The sequence below is a fragment of the Thamnophis elegans genome, chromosome 9 (genome assembly GCF_009769535.1).
Source record: "Thamnophis elegans isolate rThaEle1 chromosome 9, rThaEle1.pri, whole genome shotgun sequence".
Classification (NCBI taxonomy): Eukaryota; Metazoa; Chordata; class Lepidosauria; order Squamata; family Colubridae; genus Thamnophis; species Thamnophis elegans.
In genome coordinates, this window is record NC_045549.1 from 14646323 (window position 1) to 14660908 (window position 14586).

At 42.3% G+C, this 14586-nt stretch overlaps 2 protein-coding genes across 2 annotated transcripts in view; both read right to left on the reverse strand.

Moving 5' to 3' along the window:
* Positions 1 to 14586, reverse strand: part of LOC116513231 (G protein-regulated inducer of neurite outgrowth 3-like) — a 217165-nt gene that overhangs the window by 46945 nt on the left and 155634 nt on the right. The window lies entirely within an intron of this gene.
* Positions 1 to 14586, reverse strand: part of LOC116513312 (protein FAM13A-like) — a 126695-nt gene that overhangs the window by 21980 nt on the left and 90129 nt on the right. The window lies entirely within an intron of this gene.

Sequence of the window (14586 nt, forward strand, 5' to 3'; positions counted from 1 at the left end):
TGGCGATTTCTCTAGCCTTTGATGGATATGAGCTTTGCTGGTTTGTTCGACACTCAATGATTAGCCACAAGGACATCTTATCAATGCCCACGCCAAAACCTATTGAAATCAAGGAGATTCCTGCTATATAAATGGCTTGTTAACAAGCTGACTGCCTCTTCTGACAGAACTGTGAAAGTGATCCTAACACTTGCTACGAAAAAGTGAGTTTTTAAGGAACAACTTAAAGCAGCTGTCCACAGGCCTTCCTAAAATGAGTTTCAGTATAAGACCAACAACAGAAAAGAGATAGGAGACGCTTCATAGAAGATTTTTTTGATAGCTGAAGGTGCTGAATCTGGGGGGGAAAATGCTCACAGAAAGATCGTTACTAGTGAGCTAAGTGTAAAGATTATATGCTGCAAAAATGGAAATGTTCATGGGTCAGCTTTGCCTTTACAGCTAAAGGTAAAAGTAAAGTTTTCCTCTGTCTAGTCGTATCTAACTCTAGGGACGGTGTTCATCTCTGCTTCTTAGCCGAGAGAGCCAGCATTGTCCGCTGACACTTCCATGATCATGTGGCCAGCATGATAATACGCCAAGGTGCGCAGAACACTGTTACCTTCCCACTGAAATGGTACCTATTTATCTACTTGTGTTTGCATGCTTTCGAACTGCTAGGTGGACAGGAGCTGCGCCGCATAACCAATGGTGAGATTCAATTTTTTTTACTAGCGGTTCTGTGGGCGTGGCTTTGTGGGTGTGGTTTGGTTTTGTGGGTGTGGCAGGGGAAGGTTACTGCAAAATCCCCATTCCCTCCCCATCCCACTAATCTGCTTTCCAGCTCCATTCTCTTGTTCAGGGCAACAAAAAAAGATCAGCTGGGAGGCAGCAGGGACGGGGTCAGCCTATTTGCCGGTTCTCCGAACTACTCAAAATTTCTGCTACTGATTCTCCACAACCGGTCAGAACTGGCTGAATACCACCTCTGCACATAACGGGAACTCACCTCCTCATTAGGCGCTCGGGTATTGAACCCAAGATGTCAGTTTTCCAACTCACAAGCTCAGCATGTTTAACTACTGAACCGTCACGTCTCCTGTCATTACTGCTACAAGGATCCAAATCATACTTAACACTGGATTTCAAGTTGAAGATTTGCTTCCAGGACTTGTTACGGTTCAGACTATTTCACCTCTCAAGTTTGACATTCTGATACCCTAATGCTACAGCAAAATAACTTCCCTTCATTTCTTCCAAGAAATCCTAAGGTTGTGTGTGAGCTTCTGGAACAGTTAAATATTGACTTAACTGTAAGGGTGAATAATCCATATGGTCTACAAAAGACTTCCAAGGGCAGAAAGTTCAAAGCCTCCTCGCCAAGACCAAGGTTTAAAAAGGGATCTGCTACCAGATTCACATATTTGTACAGTTTCCAGTAGACTTTATGGACCATGACACCCTGATTAAATATTTGGGTACTGAAAATCAATCGCTTTTGGTTGCTGTGCTATATTTAATTCTTTCTACTTTGACCTTAGATTAAAATACCCCAGATAAAAGTGATTTTCCAGGAACACAGAGAAAATAAAATAAATAAAAACACTACTGACAAGTGGCCATGAATTGTCCAAATTTCTACATGCAGAAAGGACACATCAGCTTGCAGATGCGGGGGGGGGGGGGAGGGAAACAACTGCCATTTTTGTTATTCCCCAGATGAACACAAACTTTGTGCAACCAGTTGTTTGCCAGATGTCCTGCTTCCTTATTTGCATCGATTCTTAAGACAAAACATTTAAAACTAAGATCGCCTCCTAGCAAGCTGAAGTAGCACATATCATTCATGCTATTGCACACATATAAACCATTTCTAGGCATCATCTGCACACCAAAACACAAACTACTTTCTTACGTCTTAAGGTTGTCAGGATCTATGCTGTTTTTCCCTGTAGGCTTGAGCTGCACTTCCACTTTACATATCGGGTTAAAAGCGAACGTGTTGATTTTAGCTTAATCTGAAGGCAAACTCTGTTTTGTTGATCTTATTTTCTCCTTATCAGCTGGATACCCTGGCAAACCTTTTTATAAAACCCTTTTTGCAAATGGATAATTTATTATGCCTGGGCTTTTCCAGAACGACTTAACAGTGAACATTTTCTGAATCCTATCATAGAGGATTTTAGCTGAACAAAAATGAAAGGGATTTTGATTTAACGTTCAAAACACTTTTCAATTATGGGCTTATATAAGTTCTTCCCACTCCCATTTTTCTAAAAAAAAAAAAAAAAAAAAGACTTGCAAATGTAGAGTTGGTCCTTGACTTACAGCAATTCATTTAGTGACTGGCCAAAGTTACAACAGCGTTGAAAAAAGTGAGTTATGACCGTTTTTCACACTTAAAAACTTTGCAGCACCTCCGGTGGTCAAAATTTGGATGCTTAGCAACTGACTCACATTTATGATGGCTGCAGTGTCCCGAGTTCATGTGATCCTCTTTTGCGACCTTCTGACAAGCAAAATCAATGGGGAAGCCAGATTCACTTAACAACCACCTTACTAACTTATCAACTGCAGTGATTCACTTAGCAACTGTGGGAAGAAAAGCCGTAAAATGCGGCAAAGCTTACTTAACAAATGTCTCACTTAACAACAGACATTTTGGGCTCAATTGCGGTCATATGTTGAGAACTTCTTGTATTGTCGTAACTCAAGGATGTACCAAATGTTTTAGAACAGTGTTTCTCAACCTTTAAGATGTGTGGACTTCAACTCCCAGAATCCCCCAGTCTACCAGCATTCTAAACATTGTTTCTGATGCCTATGGAGTTTCTTGGTCATCCAGGTCATGGTTGACCCAAAGGTGCTTTTTCCAGAGCTGAAGAAGCTTCTTGTATGAGAAGCAAAAGATCTTCAATGAAAAACCAGAAAGTCCAGTTGCCTCTTGAAAAAGCACCTTTGGGACATTGTTTCGGATGCTTCATTCTCCAGAGCAACTCAGAAAATCAAGGTATACCCTAGGGCAGGGGTCCGCAATCTGTAGCTCTGGAGCCGCATGTGGCTTTTTCCTCCCTCTGCTGCGGCTCCGTCACCGGTCAGCACCACAATTTTGAGAGGAGCGTCCGATGGTGGGGGGGGGGGAGAGAAGCACAGTGCGCCAGGAGAAGACTCTATGGCAAGGGGAGGGTTTTCCAATTGTCTCCACAATTGATAGGGCTTTTGGTTATGAGAGGTATGAGAGGTAGAGGAAAAAGTATGCCGCGCTAGGAGGAGACTCTATGGTAGTGGAACTGAACTTCCGGTCAGCTCCAGAATTGAATAGAGGGCTTCTGGTTAGGACCTTTATGGCTCCCGGTGTTTTCTGTGGGAAATGGGTCCAAATGGCTCTTTGAGTGTTTAAGTTTACAGACCTCTGCCCGAGGGCCATGATGGTGAATCTATGGCACGTGTGCCGAAGTTGGCACACAGAGCCCTCTCTGTGGGCACGTGTGCTGTCACCAGCTGTGCTTCTGCTTTCTGGTCTTTGCGGGTGCCGGACCACCGGAAAGCGGCCTGAAAACTGCTGAAAATGCCCCCAAAATAACCCCCCCCCCAATAGCCTGGAAATGGCTGAAAAACAGCCTGAAAATGGCCCCAAAATTGAATTGATGAACAATTGGCAAGCAACAACAGAGGAAGTCTGGACTTGACTTCTTAATACAATACAATACGATAGCAGAGTTGGAAGGGACCTTGGAGGTCTTCTAGTCCAACCCACTGTCTAGGCAGGAAACCCTATACCGTTTCAGACAAATGACTATCCAACATCTTCTTAAAGACTTCCAGTGTTGGGGCATTCACAACTTCTGGAGGCAAGTTGTTCCACTGATTAATTGTTCTAACTGTCAGGAAATTTCTCCTCAGTTCTAAGTTGCTTCTCTCCTTGATTAGTTTCCACCCATTGCTTCTTATTCTACAGTCAGGTGCCTTGGAGAATAGTTTGACTCCCTCTTCTTTGTGGCAGCCCCTGAGATATTGGAGCACTGCTAATATCTAATTATATTATTATTATTAATAATAATAATAATAATAATAACAACAACAATAATAACTAATATCAGAAGTACAATCAAAAGTTTGCAGACAAACATCTGCCTACAAACCCTGCTATGGGTACAAAAATGTCTTAACCCCATGTTTACGACTTTCTCCTCACAACTTACACTTGCACATTTATTTGTATCTGCTAATCCTGTTCCCAAGATAATATTGGAAGTAGAAGGTCACTCAGTTTAACCATTAGTTACTGGATAACTAGACTCCAAGTTATCTAAAAGGTCATAAAAAGCATTCTAATGAAGATAAATGCTTTATTTACGGGAGACCTCAAATCAACTCCTTTTTATCACAAGTCGGTGCTCCTAATGTGTTTATGTGGAGAGTGTTGGTTCAGCTTCTGTTGCTTTCCTGGAGAGACGGACGCTGCTATTCAGCTTCTAGCTTCATTTCTTAAAAGAATTACAACCCAAAGGAGAACTGTGGTAGACAACTTGGACAAGACACATCTGTTTATTATATGCAGTTTGGCAACCCTCCCTAGATGGGTAAGATAAAAAAAAAATGAGGTCAAAGGAAGGAATGACTGATGCTGTCTTTCAGCCGAGCTGCGCCCTTCTTTTGAATTCAACAGTAGCATGTTAATACAGACCCAACCTTACGTTGCATAAGAGAGTATGAGTTAGGTTACTAAGCAAGCCACAAATAGTTACCACAGAACTATTTCTAAAAAACTGGTTGAATGTCAACAGCCTATGGCTATAAGTACTTCAGGAAGAAAGCCAAGATTTTTCTTCAGCGTTGGCAAAAACAAAACAGAGCAACCCCACTCTGCTTCCTGACAATGCCGTGTTTTCCCCAAAATACGACCTACTCAGAAAGTAAGTCCTAGCTTGATTTTTACACGTGCGCCCAATATAAGTCCTACCCCTCAAAATAAGCCCTAATGAAGACCCGACCACTCCAGGATGCACGGGTAAAAATTAAGCTAGAGTGGGGAGGGGTGGATCTGCCCTACTACTCACTTTAGGATAGTTGCAGCCAGGCCTCGCAGACCTCGGCCCATTTCTTCTGCAGCCAGCAAGGCTTTCCAGAAGGCCTCTGTAGCCGATTGTGACCCGACAAATGCTCGCCCAACAAATGCGCGCCGACAAAACCGCACCCACTAAAGCGCGCCGACAAAAGCGCGATTAGGGTTTTTAGGTTAGGATTAGGGTAAGGGTTAGGGTAGTTAATGTTGTTACCATTGTTTTCGCGTTGTTTTCGATGGCGCGGTTTTGTCGGCGTGGTTTTGTCGGGCGCGCATTTGTGGGTGAACCGTAGCCGATAACAGAGGTCTCTTATTGAAGAATTTCCTGAAAGCCTCTGATAGTGAAAAGTCCGGGGCGATGCACGCAAGTGAGGTGAATCAGTGGATGACTCCCCCGCCCCCCAATAAGACCTGGTGCCTTTTTTGGTGGCAAAAAAAAGTATAAGATGGGGTCTTACTTTCGAGGAAACATGGTATGTATTCAAACTTGAGTGCTATTTTCAACAAGCCGTAGGTCTGAACAGACTCTGAAAACTATTCCTGTTTGGGTAATGGTGGTGGTTATTTCTTAAGGTAAAGGTTTCCCCTGACCAGTCATGTCTGACCCTTGGGAGTGGTGCTCATCTCTGTTTCTTAGCCAACAGATCCGAGAGTCTGAAGATGCTTCCGCGGTTATGTGACCAGAATGACTTATAGGCTAAGGTGCACAGAATGCCGTTAGCTCCCCACTGAAGTGGTACCTATTTATCCACTCGCATTTGTATGCTTTGTGGCTGCTAGGTCAGCGGGAGCTGCGGTGAGTAATGGGAACTCATCCTGTCATGCGGCATTCGGGTCTCGAACCTAGGATGTCAGCTTTCCAGCTGACAAGCTTAGCATCTTTAACAGCTTAGCCATCATGCCCCTCTTCATGGGTAACTTCTCAAAATAATTTTGTATTCACCCTAAGTGACCCAGTGAGCTGTTTTTAAAACTATGTTTTTTTAAAAAAAGATCTCTAAAGATTTGCCATACTTTCTGGAAAGGATAGTTTTGCTCGGTGGACTAGACTGTGCAATTAATATGTATAACTTTACATTCCTTAAGAGTATATTTCATTTAATTCTATGTAACGTACCTCCAGGGAGACCGTCACGGAATTGTACCACATGCTACAAAGCTGTAGTCCCATCTCTAACAGGTCACTGCTACTTTGCTACCTTAACTATTTGTTACAGATTTTGGATTAGATTTAATATATGAAGTAGTAATCTTATGCAAGTTGTTTAATTTTCACTAAAGACAGTGAAACTTCATTCTGGATGCTAGTCTCAGATTTTGAGAAATGAGTAGTGATTAGTATTGTCCTATAGTATTGTCCTATGGGACAATTGTCCTATGGGGGGGGGGAAGCTTTGCAAAATGGTAAGTTTACTTTATTACTTAGCACTGCTTCTTTTTGTCAAAAAGCACTTGAGCCATGAACTTTCCAGCTGACAAGTTCAGAGTCTTCAACCACCCTGTTATATGGCATAGCTAATGAAATTATTTTTGAAATTCACGTTATTTTATCTTTATCATGCCATAAATTTCCATGCCATCCAAACATCAGATTATGAATGCTAGGTAAGCTCCCTGTTGGGAGAGCGAGTACGTTCAGCGAAGTGTTGTGAGAGTTGTGTTGGAGAACACACAAACCAGCTTATAGAGACACTGCAGTTTAAATAGGCTTTTACTTTCGTGGAAATAGAGGTATCAGAGTCCATCAAACAGTTCAAGTCATACACGGATAAGACAGTCAGTCATCAACATCTTTCAGTTAAGGGATAATCCAAATAACATAGTCTAGTATCATATAATCAGTTCAGTACTCCAAGTTTGCTAGCAGTTGCAAAACTTACAATAGCTCATGGCACTCAGATCAGATCAGCCCAGCATCTAACAAACAGAGAGCTAACAGTCATTCTGGCTCCCTCTTATGGCCGATTGAGGAAAACAGCAACCAATCACATTTTACAGTATGATTTAAAGAAACAGGTACAAACATGGTTACATGATTTATATATTGCCAACCCAACTGTTAGAATTATATTCCTAACAATGAACTTCAAGCTCTAAAAGTCTCTGCGTTCTCAGGAACACCTATGGTTTCATCCAAAACAAACAGCAGGCAGTGAAATAGAATTACAAATCCAGTTAACCCAACCCTCCTCCTTCCAAGATTATAGAAAGAAGAGTATTAGAATTAATAAATTAGAATTGTAAGATGGTCAGAGTCATTTGGCTGAGATGGGTGCCTATAAAATCAAATAAATAATGATGTAACTTGAGAGAGAGAGAGAGAGAGAGAGAGAGAGAGAGACAGAGACAGAGAGAGAGAGAGAGAGACAGAGAGAGAGAGAGAGACAGAGACTAAAATGTAATTGCATTTATAACTGTTGTGAAGGATATCAGAAGCCACTGCTTTGTATCTTTTTTCTATTGTTTAACTTCTTTTTCTTTTTTCTTTTTCTTTTTCTCTTTACATTAATTTATAGGAGTTTGTATCTTCTTTTTAAAAGGTTTCAGGAATTATTATATAACAAAAAAAAAACCCCAGAGAAGTGAAGTTCAAAGTGCTTGTTATTGGGCTTATCTGGAAGAAACAGGCATAAATAACAAATCTGCAATCCAGGTTAAAAACAAGTGACTATAATGACACCAGAAGACCAATTTCCTGTGTGGTCTGTATATACAGCACTTTTCTAAGTGAAGGGCCATTAAAGAACTGATGGGAGATTACATATCAGTTTAACTGGTCACAAGTCAAAAAATCAACTCCGTGACCAATACAGTCAGTGTAAAATGGGCCTGAAGCTATTTAGATTATCTTGTGTTCCAACTTAATTATTTGCAGGTGGCCATAAAAAAACCCTACTTGGTCACGTAGGCTGTTTCATCACGTTTGTGGGTTTGCTGACAGTTGCTAGAAGAATGCTGTTAGATGCTCTGGTGGACCACTCAGCTCCCAATGACTCCAATGAAACAAAACTTTAAGTGTAACAAACATTTGATGATTAGGGCCACAAGTAAACATTTTGGTTTGGCCTCAGTGACAAGCAATGACTTAAAATATTTTAAGCCATATCATGCATGGGGGAAAGAGTCTTCCTCCGCGTGTGTGTGTGTGTGTGTGTGTGTGTGTGTGAGAGAGAGAGAGAGAGAGAGAGAGAGTGTTTGTGTGTGTGTGAGTGAGACAGACAGAGACAGAGACAGAGAGACAGAGAGAGAGCAAGCATTAATGTTTTTAAAATGTGCTAAGCCAGGGCATATCCTACTATTATTATTTATTTTCTGCCTCTAAAACTTTTGGGAACTGTAAGGCATATTTCAGAAAAGTACCGTATTTTTCAGACTATAAGAGCCACCGGAGTATAAGATGCACCAAGATTTTGAAGAGGTAAATTAAAAAACAAACGTTTTTGCCCTCTCCGGCCCCCGGAGAGGAACACTCTGCAGGCCTCCCAAATGGGGCATGTAGAGAGTTTGAAAGGCCTGCAAAGTGGTCCTGGGGGCTGGGGAGGGCAAAAATGAGCAAAAAAGGTTTGTTTTTTGCTCATTTTTACCCAGGAGCACTTTACAGGCCTCCCAAACCCTCCGTGTGTCCATTTTTGCAAAAAACAGAATGCGCGGGGGCAGGATTTTGGGAGGCCAAAAGGCTGTATACAGTCTACGCACCTAGATTTTCAACCTTTTTTTTTGGGGGGGGGGGAGGTGTGTCTTATACTCTGAAAAATATGTACTCACTCTGGGCTCCCATACACAAAAAGGAGAAAGAGAGGCCACCTCCAGCATAGGTGAAAGCTTTGATCTGCTGTGATAGGGAATATCAAATGGTGGGATCCAGAGGGTAGCAGCATATAAAACTTGCATTTATGCTTTCCATTGGCAACTTATACCAGATCACGTCTTCAATCACATCTCTATTGAATCCTACTTCTTTCCTCCATTCAGCTGACTCATTGAGTCATCTGTCTATACCTGGATGGCAACTTCCACCAACCCTAATATCATGGCTATTTGCCAGTTGGTTAAGGATGATGGGATGCAAGAAAAGCTCTGAAATGCTGAACAACCAATGGAAAAGGGCATATGCAATTGGAAGGAAAGGCCCCCCACTTTCAAATCGGGATTAACTAGATATATCTTAAGGCAGGGGTGTCAGATCCAGTCAGAGGGACTGTCCTGGAAAATGTAAGGGGCTGTCCCATGTTGCTTTGGCCCGGACAACCTGCATTGCTTTGGCTCTGTCTACCCAATGCAAAGAGGAAACATTCCAGCAGTTTGGGGGGGGGGGGGTGTCAAGCTGGCCATGCCCACCCAGCTGGCCACGCCCAGTAAGTGGCATCAAGCTAGCCATGCCCACCCAGCCACCCAAAGTCAACTACAGCCCTGATGTGGCCCTCAATGAAATTGAGTTTGACACCCAATGATTATATATGTATACTTTTTTGTTCTCTCTTTTAAAAAAAGGAGGAAGATATATGTTAAAATTAAATATGTATATTGAAAAGGAATTATAAATACCATCAACATAAAATGGAGCTCGCTCAGAAGCTGAAATACACCAAGTAAATGAGATGAAGAGTGTCAAGTAGAGGAGAGCGGTAAGGGAAGAAGAGAGGGCAGGGGGGGAAGACGAGAAGAGAAAGGAGGAGTGGAAAGGGGAAAGAGGAAAAGGAGAGAGGAAGGGGAAGTAGAGAAGAGAAGGCTGATAGAGGGAAGAAAGGAGGTAGGGAGGGGAAGGAGAGAAGGAAAAGAAAGTGATAAATGTGGTGTATGGAGAGCAGAAGAGCCAATAATTGTTTTTAGCAGTTGATGGTAAGATGAATTGATGTAAACATTTAATAACACAGTATGATGTTGGCTATGTAATAGTATAGATGTGGTTATACATTATGAAAATGAAAAAATAAAAAACTTTATATATATATATATGTTTGTGTGTGTGTGTGTGTATGTGTATATGCGTGTATATGTATGTATGTATGTGTGTATATATATATATATGTGTGTGTGTGTGTGTGTGTGTGTGTATATATATGTTGTATTTGTTGCCTTTGTGACACTAAATATGTGTGTGTGTGTGTGTGTGTGTGTTTATGTGAAAGAAATTGAGTTTGACACCTCTGTCTTAAGGGCGGAGGTGTGAAGGGGAAGATTGTAATATGACATAAGAGGTTAAGACCAAAACATTTGATGGGACTTCCTTCAGGAAGTCCATTTTTACCCTACACAAGGAAATAAACCGGAGAGCCAGTTTGGTGCGATGGTAAAAGTGCAGGCCTAGAAACAAGGAGACAGTGAATTTTAATCTTGCTTTAAGCATCAAAGGCATCTGGGTAACTTTGGGCCAGTTACTCTCTCAGTGCAACCCATCCCACAAGGTTGTTGTGGGGTAAACAGAAGGACGAGGAAGGAGTGTTATGTATGTTTGCTGTGCTGAGTTACTTATAAAGTAATAAAGGCAGTATAAAAATATAATAAATACATGATAGTTCAATTCTATTGTATTAATGAATGATTAACCATTGAACCTAACTAATAATCATGACAACAAACACTCTCTTTCATACACAGCAATCTGTTGGCATTATAAAAGCACTTATGCTATGTTTACCACCATGAGTTTCAAAGCATAAGTAATGTTATAGCCAAGCCAAGTTTGATAAGAGTAAGAATATTTTCCTCGGAAGAAGAAAGGAGAAGAAACCATATGCTAAACTCTTTCTGGGCCTGTTTTGTCATAACAGCTTACTCCTTTTCTCATCAGTTCCTTAAGATAAATGATAAGGCTCTGGAGGATTTCAGAAGGGCACTATTCCAATGCGCAAACAGGGTGATTAAATGTTCTGCTATACAAAAGAATTCCCTTGCACAATGCACATAATTTTATCTACTTAAATTTATTAGCTACTGGAATCTGCCAAGGAAAAGATTAAATCAGAAACCCTGAATATTAGTTTTCTGTGGGATAGATATTTCATTAAGTGAATTTTCACCTAATGTTTTGAAACACTTCTGTCTTGGTGCTAGACCAGAAGTATCCAAACTTAGCAACTTTCAGAGTGTGGACTTCAACTCCCAGAATTCCTCAGCCAGCCATGCTGAGGGCCATGCTTGAATTGAGGAATTCTAGGGGTTGACATCCATAGTTTTTAAAGGTGCTAAATTTGGAGACCCCTGCCACTAGGTCATAGATTCCTCCACTGCAGAGATCAAAAAGCTTCAGATATGGATGATCTTCAACATCCAGAACCACCAATGGGGAGGGGATGGCATGACCTAAAACAGTGTTGGCGAAACTTTTCAGCACTGAGTGCCGAAATGGGAGCCTACGTGCGCGCTAGAAACCAGAAGAGCAGCCACCCGATGAGCATGCACATGCCGCGCAGCTGCTCTTCCAGTTTCCGCATGCCCCTTGTCTTCTGGTTTCTGGCACACATGTGTGCACAAAGACCAGGTGGCTTGGTGCGCATGCGCACACTGGAAACCGGAAGAGCAGCTGCCCGGTGTGCATATGCATACTGGGAAGATGATCTTCCAGTTTCTCATGTGCACATGTGCACTGACCAGCTGGTCTGCACATACACATGCACACCAGAAACTGGAAGACCAGGTGGCACACTGGAAATTGGAAGAGCATCCGGCTGGCACTCTAACGCACATTAAGACCAGCTGGCTGGTGCGCCAGAACCCAGAAGAGCAACATGCGACAGCTTGCATGCCCAGAAAGATGGCTCTGCGTGACACTTCCAGCATGCATGCCATTGGTTCGCCATCATGGACCTACAAGATCAACCTCATCTGAAAGGGAGTATAGCGAGAATTCAGATAAATTTGGGAGATCAATGGGTTTCTGACAGAAATCTGAACTATTCTGCACCATACTTTCTCTCAGCTCAAATATAGTAAATGCCAAAGTTAATAGCAGTTAATAATAAACTAAAAGTTAATTTAAGAGAGTTTTAAGAGAAACATCCATTTACAAAACAAAACAGGAAGACTGCTTCTTGAACACATGGCACTCCCACTGACTTCTAAGCTAAACATTTCACTACAAAAAAAAAGGCAAATGAAGATTTTTCAGCACAGAAAAGCTACTAGCGTATTTCATATATTTTGAAATAAGTTTTCAGCTGAAGGCTGATAAACAGGCACTTTGTGTACATTGGTCAGGATTGTCAAGCAATTAAAAAGAAAGGTATGTTTTGCACAAACCAAAGTTATTCATTTAAAAAAAAAACCAACCAACCAAATTAATGCAATCAAAATGAACGTTTTTTTTTTGGAGAATATGACTTTTGCAAAACAGAATCTGGTTTGTTGGTCAATCTCTGAATTTTTCTTACTGCTCTAAAGGAAAGGTACGCAAGCAATTTTTAATGTATTTTTTCTTACCCTAACATTCAAAAGCTCCAAAAATTATGTAAGAAGCGATATTAACATTACATCACTTTATTCTTTTTTCAGATTACAATCTTTATGTGTAATATTTAAAGAAGGCAAAGGAACATGCTCTAATAAGTATGCTTGTAAATTCAGCCTGGCCATCACGTTAAGCAATTATTAATGTGTTTACAAACTTGTAAACTATCTTTTAAACTACCGTTTTATATAGTTTACTATACTATATTCTATTTTGTACAAATTTTTACTCGCAATTTCAACTACACACAAGAGAAGAAACAATTGTCCTAAGTTAAATAATCACAAATAACCTCAAGGCAACTTGGAGAAGGAACAGTTGGCAAGAAAGATCAACAGAGTAATATTTCATAGAGCAAACACTTGTTCCTAGCTGCCTGCTCCGCTTGCAGTATAATGTTACATCATAATAAATTGCACTCCACTCTTGGACATGTGTACTGAACACTGCTTAATTAAAAGATAATTTATTTCTATCTAACTGTATCTAACCCCGAAGGAGAAAACATCTATAGGCTTGTGAAAAAAAAGAAGCAAAAAAGGAGAAAAATGTGCATTCTTTGCTCCTTGTAAAAACTCTTTTTCTTCCCCAAGCTTAAAACTCCGTATTTAGATTCGTACAAATGCACATTAGTTCCACCTATAGTGACCTAGAATTAAGGTGAATTTTCCTGACAGTGAGAACAATTAACCAGTGGAAGGGTTTTGCCTTCAGAAGTTGTGAGTGCTCCATCACTGGAGGCTTTTGAGAAGAGATTGGACGGACAGTCACTTGTCTGGAATGGTAGTGTCTCCTGCCTGAGCAAGGGGCTGGACTAGAAGACCTCCAAGGTCCCTTCCAGCACTGTCATTTTGTTATTCTGTAAAATATCATTTATATTTATTAATAGGAAAAGCCAAACACATGTATTTCTACAAGTCCAGTAAACAAGACAGGAAATAAGAAGCAATCCATAACAGGGGTAGCAAAACATCTGTAACAACAGCCTCAATCCAATATGACCTTGTTTTAGGAGCCAATTCCATTTAGCATACAATAGTATAGGACTACCGTACACAACTAAACCAACACATCTAAACGACCAAAGATCAAGGGGACAGTTCATACAGAAAGGGACAGTTCGATCTCCCAACAAAAGGTGTTTTTTTTTTGGCCTGATAACATATTTCAGAGTGGAAGAAGCTTCTCGTGGGAGAAGCGAAACGCCTTCAAAGAAAAACCAGAAAGTCCACTTGCCTCTTGGGGGGGAAAAAGCACCTTTGGGACCTTTTGTGTGTGTGGATTTTGCAGGCAGCTTGGCGAGGGTTTTGCATCCACACCCGCCTTCAAAACGGACAGAAAACCCCAAGAAGTTTAAGGATCCCCCCTCCTTTTTTTTTTACCTTTGCAGAGAGACGATCTCCAAAGCCATGCCGGAGAAAATGCACCGGGAGAGCGCGAGCGAGCTGGTCCTTGGAGCTTTTTGATTCCTTCCGCCTCTTGCAGCGGAGCTGGCGGATTCTCCACCACGCCCCTCCGCACGATCGCCTTTGCCCGCAGGCACCAGCCGCCTGTCAAGACTTCCCTGCAAAGGAAAGCCAGCTGGCTTCGCCTTCCCGCTCCGTCAATCGGCTGCCAAGGTCTGGCCCGCACGCCTGGGGCCAAGCCTCGACTGGGCGGCTTGCCTTGCGCAGGAGCGCGGAGAGAGCGCCAGGTACCAGCCGGGCAGCAGGAAGCTTCCCCCTTTTCTGGCCGCGGAGATACCGCGCTCCCCCCGCTCCGCTCCTCTTTCAACCCCGGCCTCCTGCAGTCAATTAGCTGCCGCAACCGGGGACAGCCGGTTCAGCCGATCCGCTCCCCCGAGTAACTTGAAACTTTTCCTTCGCCCGCTTGTCAGTGCGGCCAATCGTGGATTGGGGCGCCGGAGCTGGAGAGGGCAGGCGGGACGATCCTCCCCTTCCTCCGCCCCCCCGTTTTTTGGAGGCGTGGGGACTGCAGAAACCACCCTCTCCCCCCGGGCACAGCCAGAGGGGTTGGATTTGCAACCAGGCGCCCGCTGCTATTTCCATCGGCCCTTCGTTTTAACCCGCGTCGCCTTTCTTGGGAGGGTTCAAGG